This window comes from Canis lupus, chromosome 19 (assembly GCF_003254725.2).
Source record: "Canis lupus dingo isolate Sandy chromosome 19, ASM325472v2, whole genome shotgun sequence".
NCBI classification, from domain to species: Eukaryota; Metazoa; Chordata; class Mammalia; order Carnivora; family Canidae; genus Canis; species Canis lupus.
Window position 1 is genome coordinate 49,794,364 of NC_064261.1, and position 24,691 is coordinate 49,819,054.

Sequence of the window (24,691 nt, forward strand, 5' to 3'; positions counted from 1 at the left end):
TGATATATATGGAAATCATAGGAGCCCCTTCTCTCTGTGGCTCCAAGTGAGCCTTTGGGGTCATCACTGGTGGCTCATTCAATACGTCATTGTACTCTTCTATTCTTTGATATGTGGACAGTCTCAAGCTCCTTAGAGTGACTGACGTCTACACAGATCTAGAGAGATGGAGACTGAAACAGACCCAAAGTCAATCCTGCTACTACTTTCTAAGCATCATTCACAACACGATCCAGCGAACACTGTCTTGGGAAATTACCATAGTCATATTGACTCTGTAGAAATCCATAACTCAGCTCCCCAAAATAAGAACACACAACTGAATTCTATAATTAATCCACGTTGTGGCAGTTTGTGAATTATAAGTTATAAACTCAATATTGAGTACAGTAGTCCTGCTGTTCTCAGAATGTTAATTTTCATGGCTCAATCCCTATAGCAACCTTTCCATTGCTAAATGCCCGTATTCCTCACAACCAAGCCTTGTTTGGCAGTGTAAAACTTTGCAAACCAGTATGTCATTTGATCCTCAGAATAACTCTGTGGGGTTAAAATGATTCTCGTTTGAAGATCAGGAAACTGGAGTTCAGGGTGACTAAGTGCCTTATTCAACCACGGAACTTATACATGGCAATTCCAGGAGAGAAATTCACCATGTTTTTAAACAGAATGTAATGATATTGTTAGATGATGTTTGCTTTTCTATGGATCCCTGTGTTAAGACTATTATCTTTTTAAGGCAAGTACGGGGCATTGTTTTGGTAGGTGGATTGTTAGAAAGTCGTGCTGTCTAAAAATACCTCTCTTACAGAGGACTACAAGACCACACTTAGAAATGCATTGCTTTGTGTTAAGCCTCCTTCTCTCTCTCTCTCTCTCTCTCTCTCTCTCTCTCTCTGCCTATCTTCTTTTAAAATGCAAAGGCCCCAGGAGGGTAGGGGCAGCTTTCAATGCTCTTTATCAGAATGTTCCTTCCAATGCCTTGTTAGTCAATAATAGCAAAAACAAAAGAACAAACAACAACCAAAAACAACAACAATGTCTAAGGCTGTAAGAGGATGCTTAAAAGATGGAAAAAGATCAGAAGACAAGCATCTGCTCTTCACAACTCCCAGGACCCTGAGGGGCTCTATACTCTCCGCTTCCTGACCGAAGTGCCTAGTCTCACGCCCAGAAATAGCAATGGAGATGCTAGGAACCTCCAGGTTCCAGAAGTCATCTTCACCCATAAAGCTACAAGTTCTGGGACAGATAAAAATAAAGGCAGATGATCAGGCCTATAAATGTTTGCCCCACACTGTTTTCCTTATATTGTTTACATAAAGGTATGGGGTGGTCCCATCCATCTCAGAATACATGGAAACCCCTAGAACTACCACAGAAGACCAGATGCTACTGACTCAAAGGTATTATTCTCAGAAAATTCTTCATGAATAACCTACCAAGACACAGTTCCCTGTTTTACAAAACAATGAATGCACAGAGCCTACAGGAGTCCTTACTCTCCTGCAAACCTGAAACCTAGAGGTGAAAGTATTTTCAAAGGAACTTTTAAAGATTTCAGCTTCTTAGTGGGATCTCGGAACATTAGTCTTTCTGAGTTCCACAATTGTATATTTCAAACATCCAAATGAATCCCCCTTTAGACAACCCACAACAAGTGCATAAAATGGGTTAAGACTTGTATGCTACTACGATAACTTTTCTGACATAGAGGTCTCAGGTATTAGTTTGTTAAAATATTAGATATTAGGACACTTCGTAAATTTTATAAATTCATCTATTTTTCTCTCTTTGTCTTGTATATTAAAGGGAATAAGGATTTTTGGTTTCAGGTTTTTAGGTAATCCTGAAAAAAAAGAATTTTTTTAAAAAGGAAAAAAAATCTGGACTTTGATTGAAATCATCAGAAAATGTAAATTTTACTTAACAGCATATTTTCAATTAAGTTAGGCAAAAATTATGAGCAAGGTACATTCCCAAATATAATTAATGAAAGTATAAAAAAAAACAGTCAAACAGACTGAGCAGCCAAAAAATAAAACACGTCTAATATTTTTTATTAAGGCAAATTAACAAACAATATCTTAGGTGGAAGTGTTTTTGTAAAATTGTTCAATCAAGAATCTGAGACTCTAGTGTTGTTGGCTAGTAGAATTAGACCACCACCTCCCAACATCTGTCTGCATTGTAGCTGGATCCTTGACTTATCCTGCTGAGTATTGATTTTCAACCACGGATTTACACAGAAGACTCAGAGCCCTCCTAAGGAGAAAGGACTCCATGGAGATATGTATGTGCAGAATTACATGTCTGATGAAGATGGCTGTCAACGGAGGTGAGAGTGCAGAAAAAAGTCATGAACTCCTAAAAAGAAGCAAACCTTAAAGGGGAAGGAATGGGAACTAGTGAATTAAAAATAGCCCCCCAGAATGAGGGAGGTGGAAGGGTAAAGGTTTTGAGTGCCGCCATGTGGCTTTAAAGGAACCCACCACAATGAATGAGAGAGAGGAGAGAGAGAGAACTGAAGAGCAGAAAAGCTATATAGCATATGTACTCCAGGCAAGGTTGCTAGGGGATACTCCTTAATAAAAAAAGGTAGAAATAAAAAATAGTCCCTTACTTTGTAAAAACATTAAAAAATCAGCAAGCTTTTGGAATATCTCTCATAAAACCTGTATCACAATGGCAAGAAATAATCCCAAGTGAATTACCGCTCTATCGAGCTGTCAGGAAGAGGCAGTCTTGGTTCCTACTAGGAGCAGAAGACTTTGATGGTTAACAGGTTTTGGCCATTCAAGTTCTGGCAACTCTACGTGGCTATCACAGTTCAGTCTTCAGGACTACAGTTCCACTTCCACTTGCCAGGTTTTTAGGTAAAGTGGAAAAAAGATAAGTGAGACAATAGAGAGCCATTTTGTAGACACAAGTTGAAAGTCCTAGAGTTTTTGAAAAATTTGCAGAGAAAAACTAACAAAATAGAACTGGAGATTTATTAGTAATGCAGGTGAGGGCTGAACCATTATCATTATTTAGAGATAAATATACATGTGGTCTCATTATACATGCACTCTTTTGGACCGACTACATAGTAGCTACTCAATATTACTTTCTACTAGCAAGTAGCCCTAATGCCATACTATAAGGAACGTCAAAGACTGAATGATACAACTGAGTCACACAAATTATCTGTTGTCCAAGACAGCTTGTCTTTTTCAATAACTATTCTCCACAAATGGGTCCTATTTTTTGCATTCTGAAAATGTTCCATTTGCTTTGCCAGTGTTTCTATGGAAAGGCTGTACCTCCTAGAAGTTCTTCGAGATCAGAATGTTTAATGTGACTGAGTATATATTAATAGTTCTTAACACTTTTGGATCATTAGACCCTTTGAAAATGTGATAAAAATATGGATATTCTCCCTAGAAAAAGGCAAATGGATGTGCAACCCTAAAATATCCCCATTTGTAATTGCTTCCAACACTTTCTCTCCTCCAACATCTCTCTCACACCTACGGTCTCTCACTTGAACCCTCAAAAGACCTTCTTGGCACTCAGCCTCCTCAGCTCTCTCTGTTTCTCACCAGAGCCCATCCTTCTCACGCTGCTCAGGCTTTCTGTAGCTTTCTACACTCCTCTTGAAGTGACCCTTCACCTGGATTCTCCATAACAATGAAGAGCCCAGCAACTGACTTAGCAAGCAAGAATCCTTCTTTTCCTTCAACCTGTTCAGCCTTGTCTTTCTCATTATATTTGTCTAATTCTGCATCCTAAGATAAAGTACCAGGGCGAAAAAGACCTCTCCTGAAAGAGTAGAAGAGGAAAAGAATCCAAGCAGGCAAATGCTCAATTCCCTTTTGGGAGTGGAGAAACACCTTGCCACTCCCAGATGTCAACACAGTATTCCTTGTTTTATTTCCATGCAAATAAAGCTTTATTTATTTATTTATTTATTTATTTATTTAGCAAATAAAGCTTTAAAACAAAATTGAAGATGATGTCCCTTCTGGGAGTATGGTTGGGGGAGAATTCAAGGAATTTGGACTAATGAACCCTCAGGTGAAGATTGAGATTTTGCTTGAGTCTTTAATTTTCTCTGATTGTCTGTCAGGCAAAAGATTGATCTTATTCAAGAAAAAAAATTAGAAAATTGTCCATAGTCAAACATCCCAAGTAATCACATCTGCAGTTTGCTTTGAAACTCTAGAAACACTGCAAAGTTATCTTCTAGACTCCTGGGATATGACCTGTGAATATTAAGAACGATCGATAATATAATAATCTGTATCTCAAAGGCCAATATAAAACCAGAAAATGCTCTACAGCCCTAGCAGTCTGGCCTGATGTCACAGAGAGCAAACGTTGAAGAACTAAAAGTGTCTTTCTAACAATGGAGCCAGATATCTTACATCTTCTCTTTGTTCTCTTCTCCCTGGTTGAAATTATTTAGCTGAATTAGGATTCCAGAGGAACATTTTCCCCTTGGAGGTTTAGATTGCCAACTGTTCTATTTGACTTAGAAATACTACATACTATTCATTATATATGTTTTCTTTAGCAGGTACTTATTAATCATCTTTAGGCACCATGGTAGCTATTCTAGCCATAAGTATAAACATGATTTGGTCTCTGTCCTCAAGTGGCATGATACTCTACTCAGAGTTATATCCAGTAAAAAGGCAATCATGTTAAACCTTAAGAGGTGCCCCTAACCCTACATTGAAATAGCAGAAAAGGCTTTCTGGAAGAAGTATATCTATGTTGAGATCTATAGGATGATTGGGAGTTAGTTGGCTGAAGGTTAGGAGAGTGAGGATGACAGACTTATTTTCTAGAAAGGTGAGTTTCAAGTGGAGAATATTGGATAAAAATGTGTAGCCTCAAATCTAGCCTGTGAAGCAAGACTATACAGGATGGCGAAGAGGAAAACAGAGCTGGATCAAATCAAGGTGCCTTAATCAGGGGCTAATATTTTGTATCTTAAATTTAAAGCTTGTTATGGTCATAAAATTGGCTCAGTGTGTGGGACAGATGATAGCATAGACATCTAGAACACCTTTGTTGAACTGATATAAGAAGGGATGCAGAAAGATTTCTTTTAGGATAGTTGGTTTCCAAGCAGTTTTGGGTAGTGTGCCGTAATGGGAAAATTACCAATTCTTATGGATTATCTTCTTTGTAAAGCATTATTATTTTGCTTGGAATATTATAAGTTCCATGATTCAAATTATAAGTATTAATTTAGATTCTGATGCCAAGGATAAGCTATATCTAAATTACATACAGCCTTGGGTTATCCATTCTGTTCTTTCAATCTCCTACCTCCATTAATGAGTATAATTAGAAGATGATAATGAGAGTCATCTGTAGGATTAAAAAGTCTCTTGGAGAAATAGATTCATTCCAAAAAAACCCTCAAAATATTAAACCACAGCATCTTCCAGAAAGATCATCAAGGGCATATTGCCTACTGGAGAACTTAATGTCCAGTATTCAAGACTCGGGTGATCTATGATTGTTTTGCTGCTTAGCCTCAAGAAAATTATCTGTATCTTATGGTTTGGAGAAAACACTTCTCTCTTCTATCAACTTATTTTCTCTTAATACTAAAAGAATTTACAGTCTTTAGAATTACGTAGCTTCCAAAACTGGAGTCTCTCAGCTATTGCCTTCTTTTTTATGCTGAGATCATTACGGGAAAACTAAGAAGACATGTAAGCTTTATTAATTTATTCCAAAGCTGGAATCTTTCTAAGCAGGTAAACACTAATATTGCAGGATTTCTTTTTCCCTATTCTCATAGGGTGGAGAATTATCGGTCTGAAAAAAACTTTGGTAAGTAAAAGGTCCCCATAGTAAGAATGAATGATGTTTCTCTATACTTGAGAAAGATGCTTGAATTATTTCACAACTTGTAATGTGAAGTGTGTCCCGACACAATCCAGACCTTTATTTCTTATATCATCATGCCAGCACAAAGCCTTTTCTCAAAGGCTATGTTCTGTTTTAAGAGCTCATTATGGGGAGTATTTACAGTCAATGTGTTGCCTAAATCAGAGTGGAATATACTGCTAAACCCTTAGATTGGGACCCAGAAGTACATAATTTTCCACTTTTCTTAAACTCGGTGTCCTTATCTAGAAAACATTGTGGAATTTCAGGGGGAAAAAAAAAACCCTTAAATTTAGAAAACTCATTTTGAGCCTTTGTTCTGCCACTTACCAACTGTGTATTCTTAAAAACTCATTTAAAATAAGTCTTATTATCCTGATTTTACTGATGGGGAAGCTAACACCTACCTCAGAGTTGTAGGAATTAATGAGATAAAATAAAACAGTCCTTCACAAAGTAGCCACATATAGTTTCATCAGATAGTTCCCTTTACCAAAGCTGGAACATATAAACACGCTTTCATTATGAGCAATGAGAGGCTTGACATTATTAAATTAGTTCTTTAATTTTCTAACACAGACATATTTTTATTCTTTCATTTAACAAATATGAATTAACTGTGTATTTCTAAACCTTAATCACCAGGGAGAGTTTTAGGTGTTGAGAATAGCGTAGCACTTAAGCCACAGAGACCACACATTACTGGGGATAAGCCGTGGCTCCTCAGATACAGAGTGAACCAATGTTATCAGGACATCGAGGCTCAATTTGTACATATAATGTTCATTAGTTTAAGCCTTTCAAACCACACATTGAGCTCAAATTCTGAATTAACTGAACTGTCAGAACTGTATGCCATCCTAAGAATGCTTTGTAGAGTAGCACTGTTCTGTAAAAATAACTTTGTCTTATATTAAAAAAAAAAAAAAAACCTGAAAGATTCTGGAATGCCATTTCTTTCCAAAAGAGTAGCCATATTTGAATTTTCTTAGCAGCTTGCTGAGAGAGTGCAAAGCTAACAAGAATCAAAACAGACTCTTTACATAGTTTGTTTGGGTCTAGAGGAAATCTGTCCATGAGCTTTTGTGAAGGGGCCAACATGTCAGCATATGCCTGACTACAGTGAGTTTATCTTTCAATTGATTTAGTCCATTCTGGGGAACCAAGATGATGCAAGAGTGTGGCACATAATCAAGCTCTTTCTCTTTTCATTGACAGAGATGATACAAATGTTCTTATTCTTTTAGATCACTTGATCAGAAATAATAGAGTAAGAGACTATGCTTAAATTCCTACTACAGTTATTTTGTTCATGCTTTAGGATGTTATTAACATGTGGTACAATTTTTGCAAAGTAATGGTGATCTTTAGTCAAGAGATGGGACAGATCCATAATTCTGCTGCCTTGGGGTTTATACACAATTTCCTGGAACCTATGTTCTATTAACAGTCTGAAATAAGGCTTTGGCCTTCTAGAAACGCTTGAAATTGAGCTGCAAACATGGTGGGCATACTTCTATGGCATTCTTACAAACAACTCTTAATCTTGGATATTCCAAGGAAATGTCATCCCCTATTCAACGCTCCCATTTCTTTGAAGTCAACTAGTACACATATATTGCAAGGATATGAACTGAGACTAAGTTGAAATTATGTCGCTGAGTAGAAGACACTTTAGTTTTTTTTTTCTCCAGGTTTTTTGGACATTTTCTCTAGGCAATTTGTACAAGCCACAGCCACAGAACTCTGGAGAATATAAGAGCAGGTGCCAGAGAGGTAGAGCTGACACCTGACAAAAGAGTGGCTGTGGCCAGCAGTGTCCTCATATGGAAACACGTGAAGTGCTGTCAGAACTATCAAAACACAAGGGTTTGGGGGAAAGGTGGAGGCAGCCAAGGTCTCGCAGGAACAGTAGAAACACGTTAAGTACTGAAATGCCAATGCAAGGTGGAATAATTGTCATTTGCAATGTTACTCCTATCCACAGGCTGGTGAAAACTGGTGGCATATAGAAAATCAACTAGTATTATTTGAAAAGCAAATATGCCAAGGTATGTGCGCACACGCACACACGCTATAGTGTAGAAGATACTTATATAACAAGGTTTAATGATAGAAAAAGAATTTTAAAATGAGAGGAGCTAAGGGTCTCATAAATTTATGCAGGCTAATCTTGTTTCTGAATGACGTGGGGTCTCGGAATAAAACCCATAAAAAACCCCGGTATTAATTCTGGCTTTTGAAAACTTTTCTTAGATATGATTGTTTTCCTATTCACATCTGATACATTCCTCAGCTATAGACTACAGGAAGGCTGGAAGATGAAGTCTGAAGGAAACCTGTCCAGCCTGATCCTGAATGTCAGGAAACAAAATATATGCCAGGCTCATCACTATCAACATAGTTCCCTTTGTGTCGCTCCTCTGTTGCCCCCAGCTGTTTCTCTTTAAACATCATGCCTGGTCTTAAAGACCAAGCAATTCAATGATCAATTGTCAGAATTTCCACTGACTGTTCTCCCTTTAGCTTTTGGAAATTCTGGTCTCTCCCCCATGTCCTTTGCTTACCTGCCCCCACAGGTGTTCCTCCCACATTTCCTTTATTCCTCAGCCACCTTTGCGCTCAGCCAGAGATGCCGCCCTCCCTAACTTCCCTCTGCTTCCTTCACCTTCATATCCCAGTGGTCTTTTCTTTTTCTGATACTCAAATGAGTAGAGTCTTGTGCCAAAGTTATGAGATGGAAAGCAACATTATGCGTTCAAAACCTCTAAGCAGCCAAATGTAGCTGGTGCATGGCCATGCAGAGATTTACACAGGATAAATTAGAGGAATAGGGTTCAGTTAGATAAAATCTTATAGTTCACTGTGAAAAAAAAATGTGAATTTTTATCCAAAGCACAATACCACTTCATTGTAAAATGAGAAGCATAAACAATATATGCTGAACATTTATGAAGGAAAGAGATCATTATGAGTTTTAGGGAAGATTTTGCAGAGAAAAGAGCCTTTAAGTGTGGGTAAAATATGCATTGCCAAAAAGGAGGCAGGAGTGTCATGAATGTAAAAGTCATGTTTGGATGATGCCAAATTAGTATTTCTGGCTGGAAAGATGTGTTTAGGGAGAGTAGTAAAGGATAGGTGTGGAAAACCAGAGTGGAGCCATACTATGAGAGGCTTCAAGCTCAGACTGATAAATTTGTACTTTATCCTTCAGAACCAGCCTTCTCCCATGCCTTTTACTTATTTGTCTCCCAGAATCAGCTTTGGGTTCTATTTGCTCTCTTTATCCATCTGCCTCATGGTGAAGGGGTGCCTGCATCTGTTCTGAGTCTCTTGTCAATTTCTCCATGAGGCAGATGGTCTATTTCTATTTCCAGACTTTGCCAGATCCCCCTGAGTTTTTCATCCTCTATCCCTGAGGATTTATTGCCAGTGCAGCAACAGATACCATGTGGCAGATGAGTTTAGAGGATAAGTTTTAATAGATGTATTCACCAAGGAGCTATTCCAGCACATTATCTAATGTCCTTTTCAATAGGAAGCATCTTCTGATCATAAGAAAAAATGGCAAAGAGGAAAGTCAACACCATTTAGGTTGGGATTAAGTTAAACTATTTTTATTGGTTTTCCTTTGAGTTTGTTTTTCTCCCCAGCAATGATTTTATTGTAACATTTATCCTATTGGATGAACCAAGAGACAAAGAAAGTTATTAGATATGTCCCATCTTTGAAATTGAGTCCTTTTACTTTGTTCCATATTCCCAACAGATCTGTATCAAATATCATTGACATCAGGCCCCAAATGTTCTGGTCTGCCTCAGCAATCCCTACCAAAGCAGTGTGAGAGTTCTTGGTTTTGGTTCAGCTAACCAGAATCTCCTCTTGCGTATCCACATTGTTAACTCTAACTAGATCTCCTCTATGTCTATGTGGCAGATTATGTCTTTTCTAAGAGTATCATATATTCATCATATAAACCAGTCATGGCATTTCCTTGAGTTCCATAGCAACGAACTGCTTCTGGGTCTCTTACCAGCCATCACAAACTGCATGCCAAGAGTCACCAGCCAAGGGGAACCAAACAAAACTGGACTGAATCAGTATAAATTCATTATTCATTTGAAAACCCTGAGTGCTTTCCCTAGAGATGATAAACCCATGAAAGTTCTATGTGCAAATGAGTTGTTGATGCAATTAGGACCCCAAAGTAGATATCTCCAGCTATAGGCAGCCACATGGCTTGACTGCCAAGCACAACATCAACCTCTCACTTTGCATTTCGATGTCTACCATTACCACAAATCACTTAATTACATGCATTCAGACCTGAAAGACTGAGCTCTCGCTGATGTGACATGATAGATTTCTCTGCAGGTGAAATGGGATTTTTACTGGCAACCAGGTACAGGGGGTTTTAAGAGTTGTAGCTGAATCAAGAACAAAAGATGTTCCTACTGTTTTTTTTCCAGGATACCCCAAACTTTGGCCTTTCCTTCACTAATGGGTTCAGTTGGAAAGCAGACCTAAGAAAGGCTAGAGGTAAAGTAGGGAATGGGGAGGAGAGGAGTATTATAGTTAGAAATCAAATCTGTTCTCATTTACAACAGAGAATATAATCTTTGGGGAAAGATGAAAACTTATTCTTTTCTTTCTTAAAGCTTAGAATCTTTTCTCTTTTCAGAGTTCGGCAAGATATCCACTAGTTTCTTCTAAAGCTTTTGAGAACTTTGCCTCAAACATAGCACTAAAGACCCAAATATTCTCTTTAAATATCATAATACTATTTTAAAACCTAAGAAAATTGTTTTTTATTTGAGGATAATATTTTTAAAGCAGATCAAAAGATTGGCCTAGAGCCCTGACAGCTCACCTTTATAATACTTATTTTTCAGAGCTGATCTTCATCTCATTTCACATTTATTATTAGAATCTTGCCTTTTTCATTTAAAAAAATATTGGTGGAATGCGTACAGACTTACAGTTAAAAGGGAAGGAAAAAAGGATGTCAAAACAGTGACATAGTTCTTCCTTTGTCATTTTAATATTTGTTTAAAAAGGGATCAGAGAGCTACACATGAGTGTGCACATGTGCACAGATCATGTACTTTGCCTTTTGTGTCCTCAACACTCATAATCTATGGAAGTTTATTTAACATTTACAGAGCTCAAGAGTTAATCTTTTCTCAGTATCTGGATTCTACTGAGAAGGACATAATGACAGAAGCTAAAGGACAAAGTGGAAAGACATAACTGCAAAAAAGGTGAATTAATAAACTCTAGTTTAAAAATGTACATGTGACTGTGAGTTTTGAATAAAAATGGTAGCTACATTTTGAATGACTTAGCTTAGCCAAATTTCTTGGTTACCCCAAATCTGGCAAAGTGTCTCCTAGAAATATTTCTAATCAGTTAATCATCCAGGACAACCTTTATCGGTGTCTAGACAAAACCTCTAGAGAGAGGAAAAAGAGGCCTTCTCTTACCAGAAGTGGAGAAATTTTGGTCTCACTTTTGCCAAACTCCAGTATTTCTCTCATGTGTCTCCATTCTGGCTTCAACCAGATTGTTTGAGAAGTGGATCCTGGTTTAATTCTGAAGTCTTATTTTTCTATTTTTTTTTTCTGAGACTGGAAATGAAGGGTATACTTTGGTTTGATATTTTTCTGTCCATGGAAAAGACAAAATCCACATTGGAAGAGTGGACTGAGGCTAGCATGAACTTCCACAGAAATGTGCTTTTGATTTAATCTTAACATATATGAGCCCAGGATATATTTGGAGGGAAGATGCCTTGGGCTTCCGGGCAACTGGCGTCTAAGTAGTTTATGATACTATTGCTTCGCAATGTCTTAGACTCTTTTATCTTAAAAGAATCCTTGCCCCTGCAGAATAGGTTACTGATACTGAGTACTGAAACCCAGAGTATTATAGCGCCCAAGAAACAAAACCAGCAGAGAGAAAATGTCCTTGCTCTTGTCACAGTACATTTTTAGAACTAAGCAGCTGATTTTATTTTCTAATGGAAAAATCTGTGAGTAAATTTTAATTGTGCTGTGAGGGAAAAAAAAAACCCATTTGCAATTGAATCCAATTACAACTCATTTGTGATTAAGATTTTGTATTTAATATTGATGGGCTTATATTGTTTGCTTATTACTGTCTATGGAGAATTCAATATGAACAATATATTGAACACAAAATACAGAAATGCCTATTGTTTCTTTATAAATATTGGATTGGATTTATAGTATATATATAAAAGGATCATTTGTTAAGAGTATTTTAAAATAAAAACGTACATATGCATAAATGAATAGCACCAGAGTTCTGGTCTAATGAAACTCTGTAAGAAGACGTTACACAATGTTTAACACAGACCCTGAATATGAAATATTGGGTTAAGTTCAGATAATAAACCTTTTCAATTCCCACATTTCCTTTTGGTAAAATATGTAAAGATGATTTTTCTCAGTGACGTATCAGACATTATTAGACTTGATTTAATAGCTAAGCAGTTCATTGTCCAACTTTGAACTATATCATGGACAGGCAAAAATTTGTTGTTCCAATTCCCCCTGAATCATTTTCATTCCAAGTTAATGACCTCACAGGATGGGAGAGTCTACCTTTAGATTTAGTAATTATACTTCATTTATTTGAGGAAGAGAAAATAAAGCATAATCTCAAATAATCACAACCACAGTGGGTAACAAAGGAGGATGGCGAAGTAAATTATGGTCTATTTATATAAGCAAAATCCTAAGGACATAGATACATTCAAAATATGCTCAAAAAGCATTTTTAAATGAATAAAAGAACATTTTAAATGAATTTTTAAATAGTAAAAGACAGGATGGCATGATTATAAATAATTAAAGATACATAAAGTACTGACAAGAAACATAGCAAAAAATTAACAATTGTTTTATCTAATTTGTGAATTATAATTTTCTTCTTTATACTTTTGAAATTTCCCAATTAGTATAATGGGCATATATTATTTTTAAAACTGAGAAAATACACAGTGTTAATATGATAATAAATGTGAGTTAATAATTAATCCTCTGCGCAAAAGAGGATGCCATCAAACCCTGAAGAGGAAAGAATGGTTTTCCGGTACTCATATGTTATAATCCTTTTCCTTGCAAATCTAAAAGACAGTGAAAGCCAAAGGGAGAGAATCATGTTAATTAAGATTTTGCTGCAACAAAGCTGAAGCCATAGATATTGCGGTCCCTCTGTCCAACATCAATGTGCTTTCCTGGCCAAGGCTCATTCCATAGGAATTGCTTCATTCTACTGACATGTTCTTAGCCAATCCCTAGTGCTCATGATTCAGCTGAGATAAATGGCCTTTTCTGGTTCTCTTGCCATCAACCCCTGCTACTTATGCCTTCAAACCAGATTGTTAACTCTTGGGAACAATGTTCCCATAATATTTTGGCATTTAAAATATATTAGAGTGAATGGATTTTATAAATCTAAAATTTGCTGAATTCCCAACATTGAACTGCCTAGGGTTCCTTGCACAAAACAAGATGACAGTTTTCCAAGCTTCATAATTTTTTTTTCATTCTATTAACAGGGTGGAACAAAAAAGCTCTTTCATGTGACTGTTTCTTAGTCCAGGAATAGTAGCTGGGTCTCACAGGGCTGAAGGTGGTGGGGAGGAGAATAGATTGGGCCTTAAAAAACTAGGAACAATTAAAAAAAAAAAAACTGGGGACATTTAGGATATAATGGGATAGGCTTGTATGGAGAAAATGAATATTTCAGATTCAAATGTTGAAGAACTTAATAACGCTGGGAAAAGGCAAAAACAGAACCTGAATTTAGGGTCAGTAGATCCAAGACTCTGGAAGAAGGTGAAGTTGAGATTAAAGCAAGGATATTTCATAGAGGGAATAGTGAATCATCATTACTAGGTCATAGTTTCAGAGAATATCTGGTGTGCTGAGCCTCATTTATGAGATAGCAAAAGTAAGAAGTCAGATAAGATTAAAGGACTAGAGTGTACAATGTGTCATTTATGGACCATTTAGAGAATTCTCAGTAGCTCGTACCTTGAAGATATCCATTTCTAAATATAATTTTGTTTTAAAATCTACTCAAATTTCTTAGTTAAGTATTAAAGAAGAAAGTTAACGATTTAATTTTATCTAAGCTTCTTAACTATCTAACCCCAATTCAGTATGCCACCGAGGAGGCAATAGTAAGTCTCACAAAATGGTCAACAAAGCATCAAAATTATTTTATCTGGTAAATATTAACTCATTATCTCTATACCTTATTGAGATTGCAGTGCATTGCCATCAGTGAATCCTAACTTCCATAAAGGAGAATTAATATCAATGTACAACAGATAAACTGCTGTTTGCAAATACGTTGTTAACCGTCTGAAATCCCAAAGATAATATTTATAATGAAACAAAAATAATTGGTATCTTACTCATGTATTTATTTGTCATTCATTTTTTGAAAACCTATTACATGTATGACTGGATGTTAAGGTAGACCAGAAGATTGCAAAGGAAAAGAGACATAGCTCTTGCTTTTAAGAAACTTGAAAAGTGACGGACAAGAAATGAATGTGAAATATTTTTGAAATATTTTAATAATGATAATAGTAGTGATCAGACTAGTCCCTTCAGCTGGAATTATCTCACCACCATCCTTTCTTCCTGCTTCACTGCTGATGAAGTTCTCCCTCCACCTCCATCCCACAAAACACCAGACACAGGTACACTATGCAAAAGGGAACGCACAGGAAGGAGATTCAACTCTTGCTAAGCTTTTTTGTCACCATAGAATCCCTACTTGCTTCTTATAAAGTAAAAAGGAGCATCTCTTCTGGCAGGCCCTGGAGGAGAATAATGATTATCTATGTTGTATATGCCCACTGCTGTGCTAAGTCCTTAACGTGCATTGTACTATGAGTGTTTCCTGAACTCAGGATCCAGTTGTGGAACAGAACAACTGACCAGTGGAGAGGCAGGTTAATACTGGCTACCAAGATGGGACATTTTGATCTATAAGATGCTAATCTGCTGTCAAAGGTACCGTTAGAAAGTATGTGGATTGGGCATTCACCTGCCCCAACACTGATAAAAGAAGTCCCTCCAGGCACTATGAGTCTATGAGAGAGGGAAAAAGACATTCTATTTAAAGGGACTTTGTCTTCAGAAATAATTCAAAATAGTGAGGTAGCAAGCAACAGAGTCTGGAAAGTAGAGGGTAAGGATTGAAAAACAAACAAACCCTCAAATCTAAAACATTTTTAGGGAGAAAACGTATCTTTGGTTGGGTTCATTCATTTTAACACCTCATATCTTTTATTGTTCTTTATATTCTCTACATGTTTGAATTTTAGTTAATTGCTAGTCACTTCCTTTACATTTTTTTGCCCAAGATATATAAAAGTATATTGATGATTACATGAAAACACCTTTCAAATGCTGAAATCCACTTTTCATTCATTTGTGTGTGCTTGTCTCCAATTCAAGGGCTGGGACTAATAGAAACTGTGGTTTGACAAAATTGGACAGCTGCCTTTTATCCCAGGACTGTACAGGCGACAGTCTGGCTATGGATGTAGTGCATTTTAGACTTAGATCTACTTGGCCAAGAATAATAGAAGGATTGTACAATATGTGTGATTTGATACTCTCCATCACCGTGTAGAGTTAAGACAAATCTATGCATATTAATTAAAATATAAGAGCACTTATTTCTCAAAGGATTTGCAACCCAAGTGATTCCGGTAACCGGGACTTATAACTATATTCTCATTATGTTACCTTGGATTATGGTAAACCAGCAACCACAAATGGTGGGTCTTAGTTCTAGGTCATATCTGGACCACAGATGCATTTGGTGTGAACAAGTGTTTAAAAACTAAGGAAATATACATAAGATTACAGATTTCTGACTTCTGTTGGACGTTGTCACTGGACGACAATCACCTGTTGCTGAGTAGCACTCATTCCCTTCAGAGAGTATGATTTCACTTTTCCAAGACCCCATACTTAACTGCACCATACCCTCTTCACTTTCTTCACTTTTAATTTAAATTACGTCCTTAGCTCTGTTTGCATTAGAGTTTACAATTCTTGGTGTAGACTCTGGCGTGCCATTCATGAAATTCACGGTTTTTGAAAGTGATAAACACCTTGAAAATTAAATGACATTGTACTTGTAGCATAGATGTGAAAAAGAAATACAGCACTAACTTGCAAATGAATGCTCTAAGAAAAAAAATAAAACCTGGAATCTTCTGGATCTTGGTTTGGCAAATCATGTGAGTTAAACCCCATTGTCTGCTATGAATGGATACAGTATATTTTAATTTGTTTGCATGTTGAAATCATACTACCCTGGGCAAGTTTGAATTGTGTACACTATAAAACTGAGGGCCAACACCCCCAAGCCATTACATTTAGCGGCTGGTATTTGATCTGTTAAGTTTCTATAGCTTCCATCTACTCTGTATTGATCTGTGCTGAAGAACTGGAGAGTATTGACCACCAAAGTAAGCTGCAGTTTGCATTGTTTCCATTAGATGGCGCAGAAGATTTTTGAGGTCCCAAACAAACCCGGAGCATGGGAGAGCTCCATGTATGATCAGCTATGGGGAAACACCAGCAATTTCAGTTCCACCACACCTCTGTAGCTTGTAGCAGGAATCTAATTTGAAGCGTTTCTAGGGAGGAGTTATTTGGTAACTGATGAACCATTTTTTTTTCCCCTAACTACACTAGTAAGGTGTAAAACCATTTCCTTTGAATTGAACTCTCTTGTTCCTTGGTTTATAGCCTTATTCCTTATCAAACTTGAGGAAAATAAATAGTTATACCAAGTATTGCAAAAGATATGGGAGAGAAAAAAAAAAAACGGACACTTTTAACGCATCAGGAAGCAAGTGTCAAAGCTAAAAAAGCCCATGAGATACCAATCAAAATTTCTAAAAACTTTGCAGCTCTGTATAATTACCAGAGCTTGCTATCATTCCATTTATAGTCATTTTTGTCCAAATGCCCTTTGAGTCTTTTCACTCCCACTAACACTGTTTTTTTTCCTTTTCATAATTTAGGATAGGAAATGGTTTTCAATATTTTGGATAAACTTGAACTTAGTCATATCCCAGTTCTTATTATCCTAAGCGTCAATCATTCCTGATCATTACACACCCTCATTTGTGACTTTCAGGGTTTCTCGGGGTTCTGGAGGACTTTCGGCATCTCTTTTAATTCAAAGCAAAGTGCCTTATGCAAATTTAATTGGAAATTTAAAAACTCAACTAAGCCCTGCACTTGGTTTTGGTCCATATGTTGATATGGAGAAGGAATTTGAGCCTGAACCACTAAAATGTCTGTTGACCTGGCTTGCATATCTCTAATTCTTCACTTTGCATGTGTTGAAAGACTTAGAGAAGTCCCACAAGACTTCATTTGCTGGCCAAAATGCAAGCTCAGTGTTTTAAATAAATAAGAAGAAACTTTTCTATCAGATAAGAGATCTCAGCATACTTGAACCAAAATCTATTGAGCTGGTAACACAAAGTACACAATATTGATAAATGGTCCTTTTTGACCTCTAATTAGTCCAATCTCTTCCTCAAGTGACTCATTCCCATTATCCTCTTCTATTCAGTAGACTACATGTTGATGTTTCGAAGGCAGGCCCTCTCATAGCTCAAACTTACACAGAGCCATGGTGATAGTACTGAAAGCTGGACTGCTTCAACCATCTCTCAATGGAGAAGTGAGCATACAAAGCAAAGGTTATGAGGAAATAATGGCAGAAAGGGTACATTTAATTCTGGGTCCTTTCCATCCTCCGTAATGTAGCTTGTCAGTAATGAAGGGTGTGAAATTATTATTTATATAATATGTAGTCCCATTTCAATAGAAATGAAATGGTTCTAAGGGGAATTAAGGACATAAAATCTGCAACTTTGGAAAAATAGTACAGTGAACAATGAGTCATTGTTTCAGAGGACGTCTTGGGTACAGAACAATTAGAACTAAGAGGATTGCAAGCTTAACTGAGGTGCCTCACTTAAAACTGGTAAAATAGAAGGAATGAATTCCATGAGGTCTTTATTAGTGTAAACCTGTGGATATTAGGACTTTTTTATAATGATGTTAATGGCACAATTAGCATAGATGACCAATTTGAAAGAACTAAAAATTTAACATTAAAGATATAAAAATAGAGATTAGGAGAACATTATGACTTTCTTCTTGAGCATGGAGACAAGGCATCAGAGAATCCAGGTGCAGGCTTTATTCTTACTTAGACTGAGTTACAATTCATCTCATAAGTCTTCCTTTTATTGATTCTGCTTATAGTCACATATAAAGCTTTAAGAATACAGGATGGTGCTTTTTATGTCCTTTAGGATGCAAGCAGGATTTTCTTTTCTTTTTTTTTTTTTTTTGTGGTCATATTGAATCCTTCAGATCCACCTCACACACACACAAACACACACACACACACACACACACACACATTTTTTTAATCCTAAGCTTTCTGAGAAACCATTCGTCTTGTATAGCATGATATTCTGGGTTCCTCTTCCTAAAATTCTTTGATCTTTTAATTTTTTATTTCATAGATGCTTGATCATTATAATTGCATACTTTTGACCACATGCATTTTTTTTCAAATCTGAATAAACATGTGCACTTAGAAATGCACATGTAATCTTGATGATATGACAATAGTATTAATATCATTCCAATACAATAATATCTAAAAAATAAAAATATGATTTTTAAAGAAGTGAGCAAGAGCAAAAAGACAGGAATATCAATACACTAAGATAAGAATGGGAAAGTTTGAAAATAAATGATTATTTGGCAATTGGAACCAACACTCTAATTTCACTTTTAGTAGTCTTGTTCTTCTTTGTTCAAACCTGAAAAGAAGGCATTTGGTTGTATCAACAACATCAGATATCATTACATGTCTTCCACTCTAAATTCTTTAGCAGATTCTGAGAAGAGAAAAAAATTGTGGAAGGAGAAATCTGGGAGAAGAGCTAACCTTTCTCTAGAATGGTAGAAGTCAGCCTTTTGAATGTAACAGGTACTGTTATTAACTTAAATTGAAATAGATTTATACTGTAGATTGTCTTCTCTAATACTAGGATAAGTTTGGACTAATGGTGATGGCACCATCACTTTCAACCTCACTTATGAGCCTGGTAGAAAGGTGGAAAGGAGGTAGACAAAAGCTCAAGTATTGAGGAAAAGCAAAATTAACTGGTCCAGATAAGGACTGAGAAACTGACCTTGGACTAATGATAACAGCACAGTTTTCCTTTTACATCTATCTATCTATCTATCTATCTATCTATCTATCTATCTATCTATCTAGGTTTTCTGAGAAATACTTGTGTCATATGAGGTATACATGGGTGTTCTGGAAGAAAACAAAAAGATACCATGAGATTGAAAATCGTTATCCCTCTTAGAAATTCAGAATGTACTTTAAAGTAGTAAAGATCCTGAGAAAAGATGCTCCAAAGAACCCTGGTTATGAGAATGTTTCAGATTTAATTGACCAATATCAACATGTAACATGAGGTTTTAGCAAACTGGCTTGAGGAAGAAATAGAAGATGTTAAAATGATAGTGTTAAAAGTTAATAATACAAAGAAAGATTTTCAGCCCCCAAATATAAACAATTCTAAAGAAAGTCCACTTTCTTTCCATCAGTTCTAATCTTCTATTAGGCAATACCTAAGGATATAGAGCAATTAAAACAAAATAGGGGAAGCTGATTTGGTTATTTTCTCAGGTCTTTGACAAATAATCTTAGTTAGGAAAAGTAGTCGCAGGTAAATTTGCTATCACAGGCTAAAGTTTAAAACATAATTTTATTATGAAAATTGCAATTTGTTTCCAACTTCTTAAACTCCTTTTTCCAACTTTTATACTTCTTTCTCTGGGTCTCTACTATTGTATCCACTATTAAACCTTTTCACAGGAAAGTTTAACTGACATTTAACTTTAGTATGAAAAAAATTATACTTGTACATTAAGCCTTTCACCAATTATTTTAAGATAACAAAAATTTTATCCATATTAAAGGAATTTTAGGCAGCCATTAAAACTTAGAGAAGAGTCTTGAAGTAGGAACTTGAAATATGCATGAGTTTCTTTAGAAGTAAAACTCACTATTTGCAGGTGATATGATAGTCTATATACAAAATCCAAGACTCTACCAAAATACTGCTAGAACTGATACATGAATTCAGTAAAATTGCAAGATATAAAATCAACTTACAGAAATGTGTTGCCTTTCTATACAGTAATAATAAAGCAGCAGAAAGAGAAATTGAGGAATCAATCTCACTTACAATTGCACCAAAAATAAGATAACCTAGGAATAAACCTAATCAAGAAGTGAAAGACATATACTCTGAAAACTCTAAAACACTGATAAAAGAAACTGAAGAGGACATAAAGAAATGGAAAGATACCATGCTCATGGATTTGAAGAACAATTATTGTTAAAAATGTCTATACTTACCCAAAACAACCTAGACATTTAATGCAATCCGTATCAAAATATCAACAGCATTTTTCACAGAACTAGAACAAACAATCCCAAAATTTGTATGGAAATACAGAAGACCCCAAATAGCCAAAGAAATCTTGAAAAAGCAAAGCAAAGCTGAGGCATTACAGTTCCAAACTTAAGTTATATTACAATGCTACAGTGATCAAAACAGCATGGTACTGGTACAAAAATAAACACACGATTAATAGAACAGAATAGAAAACCCAGACGTGAACTCATAACTATATGGTCAATTAATCTTTGGCAAAGCAGGAAAAAAATATCCAGTAGGAAAAAGAGAGTCTTTCCAACAAATATTGAAGGAAAAACTGGATGGCAACATGCAAAAGAATGAAACTGGTCCACTTTCTTACACTCAACACAAAAATAAATCTAAAATGGATTAAAGACCTAAATGTGAGACCTGAAGCCATAAAAAATCCTAGTGGAAAACACAGGCAGTAAGCTTTCTGACATCTGCCATACCCACTTTTTTCTACATATGTCTTCTGAGGCAAAGAAAACAAAAGCAAAAATAAACTATTGGGACTCCATCAAAATAAAAAGCTCTGCACAGTGAAGGAAACAATCAAGAAAACTAAAAGGCAACATACAGAATGGGAGAAGATATTTGCAAATGACATGCCTAATAAAGGGTTAATAGCCAAAATATACAAGAACTTATAAAACTCAACGTCCAAGGCAAAAGGACCCACAGTGACCACCGAGCTGAATGCAGACAGTCTCATTAAGGCACCCACCTTGAAATAGCCAAAAGCCGTAAGTGACAAATTACCACCAGGTACACTTCCTAAGATTACCAAAAAAGGGAAAATTCCATATGTCTCCATCTTCCCTTACTCCTCCCTATAACTATGGCCCCTCACCACTCCCTCAGCACAGACAGTCTCTCCTTTGCTGTCCTGGCCACTGCTCCTTTGTAGTGCATTTAATAAAGTTCTGTCACTTTAAAAAACAGCAACAAAGCTTAATACCCCCCAAACGAATAATCCAGTTAAAAAATAGGCAAAAGAGGGGTGCCTGGGTGGCTCAGTTGGTTGAGCATGAGTCTCTTGGTTTTGGCCCAGGTCATGATCTCACAAGTCATGAGATTAAGCCCCATGTCAGGCTCCACACTTAGTGCGGAGTCTGCTTGAAAATTCTCTATTCCTCTCCTCCTGCCCCTCCTCCCATTCACATGCTCTCTCAGGTGTGTCCCCCCAAAATAAAGAAATAGATCCTTAAAAAAATAAGCAGAAAACATGAATATACATTTTCCAAATAAGACATACAAATGACCAACAGACACATGAAAAAGATGCTCAACATTACTCAACATCAGGGAAATACAAATTAAAACTACAATGAGATATCGTCTCCTACCTGTCAGAATGGCTAAAATCAACAACACAAGAAACAACAGGTATTGGCAAGGATGTGAAAAAAGGGGAACCCTCTCGCACTCTCGGTGAGAATGCAAACTAGTGCAGCTATTCTGGAAAACAGTATGGAGATTCCCAGAAAGTTAAAAATAGAACAACCCTACAATCCAGCAATCTCACTACTAGATATTTACCCAAAGAATGCAAAAACACAAATTCAAAGGGATACATATGCCCCAATATTTACAGCAGCATTATCTTCAGTAGCCAAACTATGGAAACAACACAAATGTCCATCTACTGATGAACACAGCCATAAAAAAGAATGCAATCTTGCCATTTACAAAACCAGTGAGTTATTATGCTAAGCAAAATTATTCGGTCAGAGAAAGAAACAAAACAAAAAAGCAAAGGGGAAAAAGAGAGATAGGCAAACCAGGAAACAGATTAACTATAAAGAACAAACTAGTGGTTACCAGAGGGACATGGTGGGAAGATGAGTTAAATCAGGTGATGAGAATTAAGGAGTGCGCTTATGAGGAGACCCGGAAGATGTATGGAAGTGTTATAATATTGTATACCTGAAATGAGTAACACTGTATGATAAGTGGAATTAAAATAAAAACTTAAAAAAAAAAACCCATACCAAAATTGGACTAATACATGAAAAAAAAAAAAAACTATATATGGGTTTACTACTAATCTTACCTATTTTTCTTTTACAATTTTAAAAAAGATTTTATGTATTTCTTCATGAGAGACACAGAGGGGGCAGAGACACAGGCAGAGGGAGAAGCAGGCTCCCTGCGGGGAGCCCAATGCAGACCCGATCCCAGGATCCTGGGATTACGACCTAAGCTGAAGGCAGACGCTCAACCACTGAGCCACCCAGGTGGCCCTCTTTTACAATTTTCTCTTAGTATAAAGCTCAGCTAGATCTTCTTATAATTTATAACCTAAAAGAAATAGATTTATCTCATGATTAAGGATTTTCAGTATAGGGTATGTAATGTTCATATGTGTAAATATACATATTACCATAACGTAATATTGAAAATAAATGAATAAGGATTTGTCATAAATGGATTTTGCCTAGTGAGAAAACTTGTCTGGACAAGCTTTGGCAGTTCTGTTCAAATATGTGTATAAGTGACACAGATTTCTCAATTTGCCTCAATGGATTACTTCAGGGCAAATTGTCAGGTGGATAATGCAAAAGAGGCCAAGATTATCTTTTGTTTTTCCTTTCACTAGCACTAATATATTTTGAGATTTTTCACTCATCATTTTTGCAAAATCTGCTCAGAATGTGATGGGAAGAAATATATCGAGTGAAGAGATGGACGTAAGACAAATGCAAGGACAGTGGATGAATTAAATGGCCTGGAACACAAAAGTCCCCAAATAGAAATATAGCCCCCAAATAAGAAGTCTCCCAACAGTTCATTGCCTCTAATGATTATTTGCTTTCATCTTTCATCAACTTTTCCCGAATAATCACATGAGAACTCCCACGTAAAGAAAAAGGTAGGTTACTTAGAGAAAAAAATCACAACCAAAGGTGAAGGAATGTACTGAAGAGAATAAGCAAAAGAAACCTGTGAGATGCTTACTATCCCATGGCCTTGCGTATTCTGGGAGAGCTGCACTCAGGAAATTATGACCTAGACTCACACCTGAGAGAAGCAAGGTGGTCAAGGCTAACCGCAGGCCTAACTAGCCTTGAACAACATTGCGAGGTATGAGTTTGTCTTCTCTACTCTTCACTTTCCCTTCACTTTCTGCAATTTAGGGATGTTTTAACTGCAAGAAACAGAAAACCCAACCAAGACTGGCTCTATTTAAAAAAGGAAATTTACTGGCTCATCTAACTGGAGTCTAGGAGCAGAAGAGAATTCACTGGGGCCTAACAGCATTTGTGAGGCTATTTCTGTATTTTTGTTGTCTCTATTCCACTTCCTTAATGTTGGTTTTAATCTCAAGTAGGTTCTCATTTTGCAGCTCTAAGACTGCTTCCAGCAACAACTGGGGTTTCATGCTTTCTTGTTTGTGCCCGCCAAGGAAGGAAGGATTCTATGTCCTGGCATTCTTAGCAAAATCCTTTAGGTTCATTTTGATTGGCCTAACCTAGGCCACAAACCAATATCCTTGGACCAGGGGGATGTAACAAAATGAGCCGATTGGATTATGTCTGAATAAAGTACCCATTCTTAAACCATCTACCATGGTCATAAGGATGGTGAATTCAGATTAGCCTAATGCAATCAGGGTCCACCTCTGGAAGTTGAAGGGGGTTTAGTTCTACCCAAACGAGATGCTAACAGTGAGGGCAAGAGTGTGTGTGTGTGTGTGTGTGTGTTTGGGTGTTGTGCAGAGAAACATTGTCTCTGTACCATGAAGGAGGAGAAACAGTGTCAGGCAGCAAACCATAGATGCCCATTATAGCACTTCCTTCCTAGATCCATAGTCCTTGATCTCAAATATCTAGCCACAACCCTATTTAATAAGACCTTAAATGTATATATATTAGCCTCTTGATTCATGTAAATTAGTTCAATTAGAAAATAGCTTGTAATTCACTTGAAGACTTACCTGAAGAAACATTTTTGAGGGAGAAAACTTCTTTAGAAAGTGATCTGCGTAGATATGTGTATGTGTATATACAACATGTATATTGTATATTCAGTGGTGTTTATCAAGAATGTGTACAATATCTTTAAAAAAAGACAAATTATAACATTATCACTTAAATGTAAGACAATATCTTGGTTAACATCCAGACATGTTACTTTTCTATTGCTGCCTTGACAAATCATCACAATCTTAGCAACTTAGAACACTACCCACTT

The 24,691-nt window shown here is 36.5% G+C and overlaps 1 long non-coding RNA gene across 1 annotated transcript in view; it reads right to left on the reverse strand.

Moving 5' to 3' along the window:
• Positions 1-24,653, reverse strand: part of LOC125753057 (uncharacterized) — a 32,363-nt gene extending 7,710 nt beyond the window's left edge. The window contains exon 1 of the long non-coding RNA XR_007403965.1: positions 24,435-24,653. This is a non-coding gene — a long non-coding RNA (uncharacterized LOC125753057). The remainder of the gene's footprint in view (positions 1-24,434) is intronic.
• Between the last annotated feature and the right edge of the window lie 38 nt (positions 24,654-24,691).